Below are 15394 nucleotides of genomic sequence, written 5' to 3' on the forward strand. Positions count from 1 at the left end.
AGTGACCTTGGGAAAATCAAGCTTTCTCCTAGCTGGAGTGACCAAATGACTTGCTTGATGATTCAAATGGTAACTAGACACACAGAGACTTCCAATGAGCTATCATGAGCTCAATTTGGAGTTGAGGAAGACCTGCAAAAGTTGATTGAAACAACACTTTTCAGTTTGGCAGCCTCATTCTACACATTTTGACCAGTCTTGGGAGATGAGCTTTTGACAAGGAAAATGAGCTCCAAAGTGAAAAATTCAAGATGTTATGGAAAGTTCACTTGACAAGATTTCCAACGAGCTATCCCACGCTGAATTTGGACATGGGGAAGGTAGTCAAGATTTGGATTAAAGTGGTGCAGCGCATTCAGGAGGTGGCATTGCGTGTACAGGCTGAGCGCTGCGCGTAGGGCGATTCTGGCAGTGTAAAATAACACTGCGCTGAGAATTTAGGAGGGTGTTGCGTGCCTATAGCAAGCACTACACATTGAGAAGGAAGGGACAAAGCAACCTCTGGCTTCTTTAAAAAGTCCAAAATCTCCCTCTCATCCCTCAAGCAAGTAACTGTCCTCACTATATCTCATCATTGATTTTCAATTGAAGTGTTTGAAGGTAATTTACCATGAAAAAATGTGAAACCCTAGATTCTCCCTCAATTACACCCTAGAAACCCTAATCCCATTTATTTCTCCCACCATATATTACTAAAGCCCTGAAACTCTCCCCTCTATCACTCCATAACATTATATACCCCCTCATCCTTCATCCCACAAGTTATATTTCAAAAAAGGACCCAAGCCCCTCTCCCTCATCTTCGTGATTCATACCCTCCCCTTCATTTTCTAGGCCACCAAAATACCTCACAAGTTCATCTCCCATTCCCTCAATCCTAAATCACTCTTACTCACTCCCTTCATCCCTTTTCTAGGAGTGCACAGCCTCAAACTTTGCAAACATGGATAGAGAAGACAGAGACTACGAGGAGGAGGAAAACACTGGCAGTGACAGTTCGATAGATAAACCTCAGCATCAAAGAAAACCAAAAAAGGAAGGCATAACTATCAGGGAAGAGCCATCAAACCTCAGAGAATTGCAATCCTCTCAGTTGGCTGTCACTTGTTTCAGACATCTAGGGTGTTATGAGTTCTGTGAGCAGGTAGAGAGAGTTCAACACCACCCTGAGCTCACCAGGATTTTTATAGCCAATATTCAGGACAACAAGGTGACTCTTCCTGGCGTGACATTTACAGTTTCACCCTCCATCATTGCGGATGCAACTAGGATTCCAAATGTGGGAGAGAAATGGTACAAGGCACAGGACCTGAAATAAAATTTACAATATAAGGGTCAAACAGATGAAAGCAAGGCTAAGACAAGCTATAAAAGGAAAAAAAGAGGAGGATAGGCTTAGGTTTCTTGCTGAAGCTTCCTTGTCTCATCAGGATACTTGATGATGGTGTTGCTCACCAATTTTTGTTAAATTTGGAGGAGATTTTGTTTTTTGCAAATTTTGAAAATTTCAAACACAGAAAATCTAGCTCAACTTTTCCTAGGGGCACCCAATGGAAAAATGGCTTGCATTTTTGGATTCAAAGTAATGATTACATGCACCCTATGCATTTTCTAATTTTTTGGGGCAGAACTGGTCCACCAAAAAGTCAAAAAACACCATAAAAATGACCTTTCTACCACATTTTGGACACACAAAAACAGTCTTGGGAGAATCAACTTTTGGGGGGTCAAATGAAGAAATTCTAGGTGTTTTGGAAAGTAGACTTGAAGATCTTTCCAATTAGCTATCATGAGTTCAATTTGGATGCCGGGAAGACCTCCAAAAGGGACCTGAAAATGGCGTTGCGCATTGGACTAGTGGCGCTGCGCATAGGACAAGTTTTGCATAGGATGGCTATTTAACTATGTTTTGACTATGTTCATGAATTTTCTCTAATGGAGGTTCCTTTACTAATGTAAATGATGACTTGGCTTGTAAATATGATGGATAATTAGTAGTAGAGGGTAGATTCATTAGATTAAAAGTCAATTTGAGCACAAATGAATCAGTTTTCTCACTTTTAGAGGCAAGTTGTTAGGATGCCTAAATTTCAGTTTCTTGTTCAGTGTTGGTTAGATTAGCTCCTCATCTTAGGGATTCGACCCCTGAGGATGGGAGGAAGTTGAAACAATGCCTATACCTTCTTCTTCTTTCTCATTGCAAAGGGTTGGACTCAGCTGGATGCTTATGCCTTGATTGTAGATCATTTGTAGCAGTTTAGCAGGAGATTAATAAAAATTGCAGCTATTTCTCTGGGATCCATGTGGTATGGAGTTTAGTTCAGTTTCTTCTCTTATGATCATATGTTAACATGTTTTTTGTACTTCATTAATCATTTCATTGCTTCTAAGTGAATGTTTTCAAGTTGATAGGCAGAATTCATAATATCACTGCTCTGCTTTGCGGAAATATTCACCATTATATGTTTTCTACAGTTTAGGAAGGATTCATGGTAATCACATCCTCTTCTTAGCTTCTCACTAGTCTTAAAACACCTCACCCATCAAGCCCTAGAGTGATAAACCTTATGCCTACCTTGTCCCATTGAACACCCTGCAATTTTGACCTAATTCCCTAGCCCTAACTATCTGGCTCCTCCTGATCCAACAAAACCCCTTCAAAATCAAATCAAACCTTGTGCTACTATACCTAGCCTAATATCATTTTCCTGATCCAATCATCTTGGCTGAGATCCTTACGGAGAGAGCCCTCTCCCGGCCTAGTAGGGCTAGCTACTTGGCTAAGCGTGGTTTGTGGTTACCCTGGCATTGCCTTCCTTCAGCCTGAGGTTCAATCCAGGTGATAACATAGTGGCGACCATACTAGGGAATGTAGTTTTATGTTCCTCAGCAAAATGTATCAAGTTCAGATCTGATTGTTGATGGTGGACAACGATCAAACACCGAAAGGCTGAAATCATTCACCTGGTGACTCCAAATCAGTTTCAAGATCAGATCCAAGGACTCCACTGGAGGATGAAACCGACCAGCAAAAAAATGAAAGAACAATATGGAAAGATCAAGTATTCAAGTTGGAATTTCATCCAAGACATTATGTTCTTTGTTATAAATTATTTCTTCTCTTTTCCCGAGAATGTCAAGAAGGCTTTACAAAGTATATTGTATTTGAGAAAATATCCTAGACCTGCATGTGATTCCTTCCCTTTGAAGATTGTGAATACAAAATATTTGCATGCCTTTGATCTTGATCAAGACCCTTCTTCTGAATCTTATGATGACCATCTTCAAACTGATGAGCCTCAAGAGATCAAGAATAATTCTATAGCCTTTGTATATACTCCTATACCTTGTAAAATTCCAGATAGATACAAGCCTCTAATTTTACCTCCTATATCCCATGCTTTCCCTAAAAATCATTACCTATATCTACCAATATTTGATGGTGAATGTGACAACATCACTGCTAAGAGACATGTACTGAATTTTGAGTCTTTTCTTGACCTTTTTGAAGTTGATGAAGAGGATGCCAGTATTAGGCTTTTTGCTCTTTCTTTGCAAGGCAAATTCAAGAGTTGGTTCAAAACCATGCCTGATGCAAGCATCTCAGATTTCCAGCAATTCATCAAAGTTTTCCTCGACAAGTGGGTGGTCAAACAAAACCCTTTCTTGATTCTAGGAGAGTATAACCATCTGAAAAGACTGCCAGGGGAGACAGTACAACAGTTTTCTACCAGGTTTAACCAAGTCTATTTTTCGATGCCTGCTAATATAAGTCCTCGTCCTAGATTCACTCTCTTACACTACCCGGAAGCCTTTGATCCGGAAATGGAGTTTCAGCTAAGGGAAAGGAACCTTGGAACACTTAAAGAGATGCAAAATAGTGCAGCAGATGTAGAGGCTAATCTGCTAATCAGAAGGGCAAGGTTGAAGGAAGAAGAGACGAAGAACATAGATCCAAAGGAATCGACGTCTTTAGGGGTAAAGCTCGGCATTTTGGTAAGTGCAGTGGAAGAGATGATGCAAAATATCACCACAAGGAATGAGTATGATGTTCAAGACCATGGCTTTTTGATTGAAGAAAAACAAGTTCCTGATCCAAAACATTTTCTTTCTTATCCTAGTTGTCATAGATCTGATAATGATTGTTTTATATATCATCTCAGATAAGAGAGATCTATTGATCTGACATGTATGCTTGATGATGTGTTTTATACTGATGATTTGCCTAAGTTTGATCAGTATGATGATGATTATATTCTCCAAACAAAAGCTAGTCTTGCAGACAAATCAATAGCTGGTTTGTGGAAGGAGGAAGTTCACTTTTAGCAGCTTGAATACAGTGATCAACCATTGCATATCAGCTATGGAAGTGAGGAGGAAAGTGCAGAAAATTTTGAAGTGAAAGATCTTTTACTCTTTGTTTTACTTTGTTTCAGTTCATCAGAGACAACTTTCGTGCAATCAAAAATCAAACGTCGAAAAGTTTTGATTTGGACCATCTAGAGGGCAATGAAATCCTTGTTCAAGACTTCTCATATCTAGATTTGCAGCCCCCCAATGCCATTGAATGTCAGGTTTCAGATGAAGACATGGAAGCTGGAACATATGATCAAATGATGCAAGATGATTCCGTACCATTATGGTTTGAATCATTTCAATTTTTTAAGGGAAATTTGCATAGTATATCTTCAATAAAGGATGAGCAGCTTGTAGAAAATCATGCAATCTCATTGGAACCAATAGAAAATGGGTTGCAACAGTCTTTTCAAGTTTTTCATGATCCAATAGCTAATGTGTTGGATGATATCTGTAGTCAAAGTCCTTCTCCATTAGCTAATTGTGAGCTTGAAAAAAGTATTTATACAAACTTCATCCGACAGTCGGTTTCTTTCTCATTTTCAACAGGAGTCTCATCACAAAGCTCAAATGAAAGTTTGCATTCATGGAATGAGGAGAAGTAAAGTAATCCATTGGATGAGCTAAGTCCCAGTGCACATGAATTTCAAGATCCTCATGCAGTATTTTTGGAATGAGATAGAGAATCCATATTATTCAATCTGGGAAAATTTGGATCTGTTTACAAGTTTTCATGGGAGTCGCATTTCAATATTTCTCTCTTCTTGTTCATAAACAAGCACTTGCGAAGAATTCAAACAATAGCCAGAATGCTTACTTGGCTACATTGGTTGTTTCATTTCACTTGATTAGGTAATGAATGGAACAGTTAGAGTAGGTTTTATTGAATAAGCTCCATTTTGAGCATCTTTTACAGTTTTTCAGTTGTGTTTTAGTATTGAGTCAGTTTTTAGTTGAAAGTCCATTTGTGTCTTTGATTCATCAATATTCAGTCATGTATTTCAGATTGATTTTTCTTTTTTTTACACTCCATGCCCAATGGATAAGGATACGGTCTATGGTGTTCTTGGCACCTCCAAGGAGCTACCATCCCTAATGGAGCCAATGTTAGTTTCAGATTTTGCAGCCTTCCACCAGCGATAAAACATGCTCTTATAAAGTGGTCTTAGGGTGTCAAAGTCAAATTTTGTCTTTTCAATGAGTCTTCAAGTAAAATTTGGTCACTAGGTATTAGGTCTAAGATTGTTTTCACTCCTTCCAAAGTTTTCCAAGTATTGGTCCATGTCACCATTCGGCTGAGTGTACCAGCATTCAAAGAGTTTTCATCATTATTTCAAGTTCCAATGGGTCATTTTACACCTTGTTTGTGCTTTAGTTGTGCTTAGGTGAGGCTCATTTCCCTCTCCTAGGGTTTTGAAGGTAATCATTTTTCTTGGATGGTCAAATCATCAACAAAACTTGTAACCTGATGCTCATACTCCTTCCCCTATCCTTAATATACCTTCTTAAACACTTCCCATTACTGATATCCCTCAACTTCATCATTTTCCCACAAACCCTAGCCTATTGCTACAATTTGACACTTTTCTAGGTTAGCCCTGTGTTTTGCCCTTTTGGACCCCTTCCCCTCACTCAATCCTTGAAATTCCACTTTCCCCTGCTTCCTAACATCCCTCCCTACTTCCCAAAATTTTCTCAAGAAATTATAAGCCCCTCATCCCCTTCATTTCCCTTCATTTCTACAAATCCCCTGTTCCACACATCGGGATAGGTTTTATTCAAATGATGTTTCTGAGCACAAAAAGATGAATTTAACAAAAGTTAGAGAGGTTTTTGTCCAACATAGACCCAAGAAGAGAAACCTCCATTTTTTACACAGGTCTTATGGTTTGGGAGACATGTCTAAAACATCATTTTCCTCGGGTGAGTTGTTGCACTTCTGGAGTGACCTTTGGAAAATGAAGCTTTCTCCTAGCTGGAGTGACCAAATTACTTGCTTGATGAGTCAAATGATAACTAGATATGGAGATATTTCTAATGAGCTATCATAAGATCAATTTGGAGTTGAGGAAGACCTCCAAACATTGACTGAAACAACACTCTGCATTTTCGCAGCCTCATTCTGCACATTTTGACCAGTCTTTGGATATTGAGCTTTTGACAGGGCAAATGAGCTCCAAATTTAAAAATTCAAGATGTTCCTGAAATCAAACTCGACAAAATTTCCAACTAGCTATCCCACGCTCAATTTGGACACCAGGAAGGCAGTCAAAAGTTGGATTGAAGTGGCGTTGCGCATTCAGGAAGTGGCGCTATGCATATAGGCTGAGCGTTGTGCATAGGGCGATTCCGACAATGTAAAATAACACTGCACTGCACATTTAGGAGGTCACTACACATTGAAAAGCAAGGGCCAAAGGAGCCTCCAGATTCTTTAAAAAGTCCAAAATCGCCCTCTCATCCCTCAAGCAAGTAAGTGTCCTCACTATACCTCATCATTGATTTGCAATTGAAGTGTTTGAAGGTAATTTACCATGAAAAATGTGAAACCCTAGATTCTACCTCAATTACACCCTAGAAACCCTAATCCCCTTTATTTATCCCACCATATATTACTAAAGCCATAAAACTCTCCCCTATATCACTCCATAACATTCTATACTCCTTCATCCTTCATCCCACAAGTTATATTTCAAAAAAGGGCCCAAGCCCCTCTCCCTCATCTTCATGATTCATACCCTCCCCTTCATTTTCTAGCCCACCAAAATACCTCACAAGGTCATCTCCCATTCCCTCACTCCTAAATGACTCTTACTTACTCCATTCCTTTTCTAGGAGTGCACAGCCTCAAACTTTGCAGACATGGACAGAGAAGACAAAGACTATGAGGAGGAGGAAAACACTGGCAGTGACAGTTCGACAGATAAACCTCGACATCAGAGAAAACCACACAATGGAGGTAGAATTATCAAGGAAGAGCCATTAAACCTCAGAGAATTGCAGGCCTCTCAGTTGGTTATCACTTGTTTCAGAAATTTAAGGTGCTATGAGTTCTATGAGCGAGTTCAACACCACCCTGAGCTCACTAGGCTTTTTGTAGCCAATCTTTGGGACAACAAGGTGACTCTCGTTGGCGTGACATTTACATTTTCATCCTCCATCATTGTGGATGTGACCAGGATTCCAAATGTGGGAGAGAAATGGTACAAGGAACAGGACCTGAAACACAATTTGCAATATAATGGTCAAACAGAGGAAAGCAAGGCTAAGACGGGCTCTAAAAGGAAAAAAAAGAGGAGGATAGGATTTGGTTGCTTGCTAAATATTCTTGTCTCATCAGGATACTTGATGATGGTTCTGCTCACCAATTTTGGTCAAGTTTGGAGGAGATTTTGTTTTTTGCAAATTTTGAAAATTTCAAACACAGAAAATCTGGCTCAACTCGCAGCGCCACTGGCATTGCGCTTTTCCTAGGGGCACCCAATGGACAAATGGCTTGAATTTTTGGATTCATAGTGGTGCATACATGCATCGTATGCATTTGCTAATTTTTTGGGGCAAAACTAGTCGACCAAAAAGTCAAAAAAACACCCTAAAAATGACCTTTCTGCCACTTTTTGTACACACAGAAGTAGTTTTGGGAGAATCAACGTTTGGGGGGTCAAATTAGCTTCAAATGAAGAAATTCTAGGTATTTTAGAAAGTAGACTTGAATATATTTCCAATGAGCTATCATGAGCTCAATTTGGATGACGGGAAGGCCTCCAAAACGGACCTAAAAATGGCACTATGCGTTGGACCAGTGGCGCTACGTGTAGGACAAATTTTGCATAGGATGGCTATTTTACTATGTTTTGACTATGTTCATGAATTTTCTCTCATGGAGGATGTTTTACTAATGTAGATGATGACTTGGCTTGTAAATATGATGGATAATTAGTAGTAGAGGGTAGATTCATTAGATTAAAAGTCAATTTGAGCACAAATGAATCAGTTTTCTCACTTTTAGAGGCAATTTGTTAGGATGCCTAAATTTCAGTTTCTTGTTCAGTGTTGTTCAGTGTTGGTTAGATTAGCTCCTCATCTTAGGGATTTGACCCTTGAGGATGGGAGGAGGTTGAAACAATGCCTATATCCTCTTCTTCTTTCTCATTGCAAAGGGTTGGACTCAGCTGGATGCTTATGCCTTGATTGTAGATCATTTGTAGCAATTTAGCAAGAGATTAATAAAAATTGCAGCTATTTCTTTGGGATCCATGTGGTATGGAGTTTATTTCAGTTTCTTCTCTTGTGATCATATGTTAACATGTTTTTTCTACTTCATTAATCATTTCATTGCTTCTAAGTGAATGTTTTCAAGTTGATAGGCAAAATTCATAACATCACTGCTCTGCTGTGGGGAAATATTCACCATTATATGTTTTCTATAGTTTAGGAAGGATTCTTGGTAATCACATGATCTTCCTAGCTTCTCACTAGTCTTAAAACACCTCACCCATCAAGCCCTAGAGTGCTAAACCTTATGCCTACCTTGTCCCATTGAACACCCTGCAATTTTGACCTAATTCCCTAGCCTTAACTATCTAGCTCCTCCTGATCCAGTAAAACCCCTTCAAAATCAAATCAAACATTGTGCTACTGTACGTAGCCTAATATCATTTTCCTACAGTCATCTTGGTTGAGATCCTTGTGAAGAGAGCCCTCTACCAGCCTAGTAGGGCTAGCTACTTCGCTAAGTGTTGTTTGTGGTTAGCCTAGCATTGCCTTCCTTCACCCTGAGCTTCAATCCAGGTGATAACAACATCATTATATGATGACACAGGATGATACACTCATTATTGGATACACTCATGATGACATAAATGCATCATTCCTACATGATGACACACTCATACAGTGATAAAAATGAAGAAGCCAAGGAATGAAGAAGCCACGTTGTCCCAAACATTCCTCATGTTGTCCTCACCTTTTTATGCATAAAATTTAAGGACAGTTACACAAAAAAATAAAATTTTCCACCTTAGGGGCATATTTTTTGAATGGGACCTAGACCAACTTAAAGAGGATTTTTTCCTCTTTCTAATGAGCCTTTATGATCCAAGAGGATCCATCTATCCAAATGCACAAGTGTCCAAAGTGTCGTCATTAGTATTCATGGGTGTCGTTCAATGTCATTCAGTATCGTTGTCACTTCAATTCAGTGTCGATAGATCGACAGTGTTGGTTGTTCAGGTAATGTTCAAAGGTTTTCATGGCATTCAGCGGAGATGGTTTAGCTCCTGGTTGTCAAATTGAGTTCATCAAAAATTCGCCAGGGTTTGGTTGACGACATGTGTTTTTTCGTTCGACAAATAGGATTGGTGTTGACATGGTTGTGTCGTCCGTGGCAGAGGTTGATGTGTCGAAAAAGGTGTCGTCTGAGGCATAAGTTCATCGTCAAGGTTGTCGTTGCAAAGACAGTTGGAAGCGATGATGTGTGTGTTTTGTCATTGCATGTGAATTTATGTCGCATTCTGAAAGATTGTAAAAGGATTTTTATTCTAGACTTAAAATCCTAATCCTACATCATTAACCTATGCCTAATTCCTAGCCATGTTCTACATCTAAATTCTATGCTAAACCTAAATCCTAGCCTTAAACCTAAATGCATAGTCCTAGTACATAAAACCTATCTATTAAACTACATTCAAATCCTAAACCCTATCCAAGTCCTAACCTATGACAATCTCATTCAAAAATCAACCTAAACCCCTCTCAGCCTATTTGTAATATCAAAACATTACAAATTAAAACAAATAAACATAACACAGTTAACGACCAAACTTAATGGTATCGAAACCATATGCATGTGACTACATGCAATCAAGACCATCAAGAAAATTGTCAGAACCCAAACTGCCAGCATAAACCGTATAGGAAATGGTGTCATGTGACCAAGCTGTTGAAATAGCCGCGGAGTTCACCGCAGCATAAACTGCCAAATGATGACCGCAGTACATAATAATTGACATGTGAGCAGAGCTGTGTATATAGACCATTGGATTAGCAGTAACCCTAATGGAGTTTGAAAACCGTCAGCAGTAACCATGAACCTGTGACAGAGTTGATGACCGCAACAGTTAGCAGCAACCGTCGGTGTCGGAACTGTGGCATGTGACCACCACTACAACTGTCACCGCTACTGCCGACGTGCTGATTGCAGGCTTGGTCTAGCACTCACATGCATAGTCATCAATCCCACTTGGTTTACCCTAACTGTTAACGGTTTCGGGTTAATATAATGTATATTTGTGGGTTTTTTGTTGTTAATTGATTTTTATTAATTCTAAACCATGACTAGGCCTAAAGGTGGCAAACAAAACCTAACTCAACCCTTCAAGTCAACCATTTGCAACCAAATTCATGATACATCCAGCCAGGGAGGTTAGCATGTATTTGCAAGCCTATAAAGGCAGTATTGTTCATTGAAGACAAGAGAGGAGTACTTTCATCTTTTGTATGCAGGTTCTGGAGGGATAGAGGCGATTTTATTTTCAGTGTTTTGGGAGCATCGGGAGTCAGATTTTGAAACCGTAAGTGGCGTTGGAAAGCTGGTTCAGAGAGCTATCTGATGACAGAGGTAAAAAAATTTTGTGTGCAAGTACAGTCTGACTAAATCATTGTGTAATCCACTTCTTCTTTCTCATTCCTAATAAAACGGTCACCCATATTGAAAGCGGACCCGAAGACGTAGTCCATCAAGGACGAACTCTGTAATCAATATCAATGTCTGGTATATCTGTTTTTTCACTGTTTTCATTTCAGTTTTGCATATTTCTTATGGATTATCAACTGTCGTAAAGTGTTTTGCACCAACAATTTTCCCTGTTTTCCGTGCTTTCAATTTTCAGTCAATTCACTAATGGCTAATCAACTCTACATCAGTATTTAGCATATGATCATATCAGATCATATAATTTGGTATCAGAGCAGGTTTTCATTTGTAGAGTTGCCATTGAATGTTAACCAGGTCTAGTCGCAACGAGGAGAAGGAATCCTTGAGCATATCGATCCAGAAATTGGAAAGCGACAAGTCGTTCAGAAAGCGACCATGTCAGGATCTGATGCAGGTGAAAAAACTGAGACTAAGATGAGTGAGGAACAGTTTCAGCAGGTGTTCTTAACTATGCAGCAGATGTTGGGAGAATTGTACGAAGACAAGAAGGAGAGAGATGCAGCATCCTCTTCAAAGGCATCAAATAAGCACAAAGGTAAAGACAAGGATGATAAACCTCCTTCACCTCCATAATCTCCATCATCCTCTTATTCTTCTTCTTCTTCTAATGCAGCATCTGAAACGGATAAGAAACCTAAGAAATCATCTCTTTTGAAACTTGATGTTAAATTTGAGTGACCTGTTTATGATGGTGAAATGAATCCTGAAAAGTTAGATAACAGGATGAAGCAATTAGAAGTGTATTGTCGCATTCAAAACATTTCTAAAGATAAATCTAAAATTCAGTTAGCTACACTTAGAATGAAGGGAACAGCTTTAATCTGGTGGGAAAGCAAAACTCAGTTAGATGTTAAGCGTACAGGAAAAGTTATCTCTTCATGGTCTAAGTTTTTGAAAGCTCTTAGGAAACAATTCTATCCTTTAGGATACATGCAGCAAGCTGTTATTGATTGGCAGCACCTGAGGAAAGGTAAGGGGCAAAGTTTTCAGGAGTTTACTCAGGATTTCAAGAAGAAAGCATTGGCACTTGGTATTTCATTGGATACACATGAAATTTTGTTAAAATACATCGGCAGTTTACATTCATATTTGCAACATACTTTATTAATGTTTAATCTTAATGATTTTGACGAGGTGTGTGTTCAGGCCATACATATTGAATCAGGTGGCAAACCATTCAAGTTGTCATCTCAGTCATCCAAAGAGATGGAAAACAGAGATTCCAGAGATAGTAAGGGGAACATTTTGAAGAGAAAGAAATCAACAATCATTCAGAAGGAAAGACCTACTTGTTCTCATTGCCAGAGAATCGGTCATGATGAATCAAAGTGCTAGAAACTTCAACCAGAACTTAAGCCCAAAAAGTTCCTTAAGGAGAAGGATGAAAAGAAGGCCATTGCAGCAATCCAGCAAGACCTCGATTCAGATTCAGGTGATGAATGGAAAATAACCACCATGGTTACGATAGGTAAAACTTCTGATACTAGTTCAAGTTCGAAATCTAATGTATCTTCTTCAAACATAAATCCTCCACATGTGGATAAACGAGTTGAACTCTTCCACATAAGTATAACTGCTAAGCATACAAAAATAGACACAATGTTTGACAGTGGGTCGCAAGCAAATTCAATATCTGAGCATATAGTTAATCAGTTGGGATTGTAAACACATAATCATCCAAGACCATATCCATTAGGTTGGATTAATAAATCAACTCAGATACATGTCACAAAGAAATGTCGGTTAAAATTTGCAATTACATCTAAGTACATTGATGAAGTGAAATTAGATGTGGTCCCGGTAGACATTTGTGGAGTGGTCTTAGGGAGTCCTTATCTTTATGATAGAGATGTAGTCTTTTGTAGAAGAGAACATAAATATCACCTAAAGAAAGAAGGGGTTGAATTTATTGTTAGGGCACACAAAGTCAAATCAAACTTGGATTTAATTGTTTCAAATCAATTTAAGTAGTTTATAATTTCAAGTAAATATGTACTCAAGGTTATTAAGGAACAACATCAGGTTGATTGTTCAAGATGCAAGATTCAGTTTATAGATCAATTGGTTAAGGTGGTTAATTATTTTCCAAGAAATCTTATTCATGAATAGGATAAGCAACATGAGATACATTTAATGTCCTACGAACATCTTCTTAAAGACAGAATGAATCTCAATTCATTCATTCAACTGAATTATAGAAGCTAGCATCATCAGCAGAGTATTGTAGGGAATCGTACATGTGAGTCTAATCAGAGACTTGTTTCAGATGGTATGTTTTATTTTAGTTTCAGGGGTGCAGGTCAGTATTGGGAAAAGTCAGTGTCGCATTTCTTTAGTATTGCATCATCATTTCATGCTTTTAGAAGTAATGAAGCCTCTCTTCAAGTGGAGAGGAAGTCTATAAGTTTTCATGACAAAGCATTTTCAAAAGAAGATCTAAAGTTTCCTTACCAAGGTTTGAAAACTAATGCATTAATTGAAAGTGTAAGTCAATTGGAAATATCACTTAATAGAAATAGTGATTCAAGTAAATCAACAATTACTTAGATACTTTCAGAATCAAACTAAGTTGCAACAGTATTTTCATCACATCTGGATGAGTTATGCGCAACAAATTCACTTAGTAATCAGTCAACAGGAAAGTAAATCAAGTCAAGTAATTGATATGATGTCAAAATCAAAGGAGTCTTTGAATATTTCAATTATTCCGGAAAGTAGATTGCTAATACCCATCAAATGTATTGAAAAAAGATCTACAAATACTATTTTCAAAGATGTTTTTGAATCACTAACTTACGATTCTTCATGGAAAGAATCCAATTGCCATGTTGATAATAGGTTGTTTACCCATTGTCGCAAGTTGGCCATACTGCGGATGGAAGAAACAGGTCACCAAATCGAAAGGTATCAAGGTCAGCATCATCAAGGTCATCATAGCATGCAAATGATTGATCGAATGTATTGGTACATCGTCAGGTCGATGTGGAAAGAGAGGGAATTCTACCCTCATCGACTATTTCATTAGTCAAACTTTTGTGGTCTAAAAGCTTTCAAGTGGAGAGGAATGATCCAGGAGGATCCATCGATCCAAATGCACAAGTGTCCAAAGTGTCATCATCAGTATTCATGGGTGTGGGTGTCATTCAATGTCATTCAGTATCGTCCTCACTTCAGTTCAGTGTCGACAGATCTACAATGTTGGTTGTTTAGGTAATGTTCAAAGGTTTTCATGGCATTTAGTGGAGATGGTTTAGCTCCAAGTTGTCGAATTGAGTTCATCGACAATTCCCCAGGGTTTGGTCGATGACATGTGTTTTTTTGTTCGACAAATAGGATTGGTGTTGACATGGTTGTGTCGTCCATGGTAGAGGTTGATGTGTCGACAAAGGTGTCGTCTGAGGCATAAGTTCTTCGTCAAGGTTTTCATTGCAAAGAGCTAGAAGCAATGATGTGCGTGTGTTTTGTCATCACATGTAATTTACGTCGCGTTATGAAAGATTGTAAAAGGATTTTTATTCTAGACTTAAAATCCTAATCCTACATCATTAACCTATGCCTAATTCCTAGCCATGTTCTACATCTAAATTCTATGCTAAACCTAAATCCTAGGCTTAAACCTAAATTCATAGTCCTAGTACATAAAACCTATGTATTAAACTACATTCAAATCCTAAACCCTATCCAAGTCCTAACCTATGACAATTTCATTCAAAAACCATTCAAAAATCAACCTAAACCCCTCTCGGACTATTTGTAATATCAAAACATTACAAATTAAAACAAATAAACATAACATAGTTAACCACCAAACTTAATGGTATCAGAACCGTATGCATGTGACTACATGCAATCAAGACCGTCGAGATAATTATCGGAACCCAAACCGCCAGCATAAACCGTATCGGAAACGGTGTCATGTGACCAAGCTGTTGAAATGGCCGCGAAGTTCACCGCAGCATAAACCGCCAAATCATGACCGCAGTAGATAATAGTTGAAATGTGAGCAGAGCTATGTATATAGACCGTCGAGTTAGCAGTAACCGTAATGGAGTTCGAAAACCATCAGCAGTAACCACAAACATGTGACAGAGTTGATGACTGCAACAGTTAGTAGCAACTGTCAACGTTGGAACCGTGGCATGTGACCGCCACTACAACTGTCACCGCTACCGCCAAACCATAACCACCGGTGCGCTGACCGCAAGCTTGTTCCAGCGCTCACATGCGCAGTCATCAATCCCGCCCGGTTTACCCTGACTGTTAATGGTTTCGGGTTAATATAATGTCTATTTGTGGCTTTTTTGTTGTTAATTGATTTTTATT

The sequence above is a fragment of the Pinus tabuliformis genome, chromosome J (genome assembly GCF_031772625.1).
Source record: "Pinus tabuliformis cultivar Carrire ecotype Pingquan chromosome J, CPIR1, whole genome shotgun sequence".
Classification (NCBI taxonomy): Eukaryota; Viridiplantae; Streptophyta; class Pinopsida; order Pinales; family Pinaceae; genus Pinus; species Pinus tabuliformis.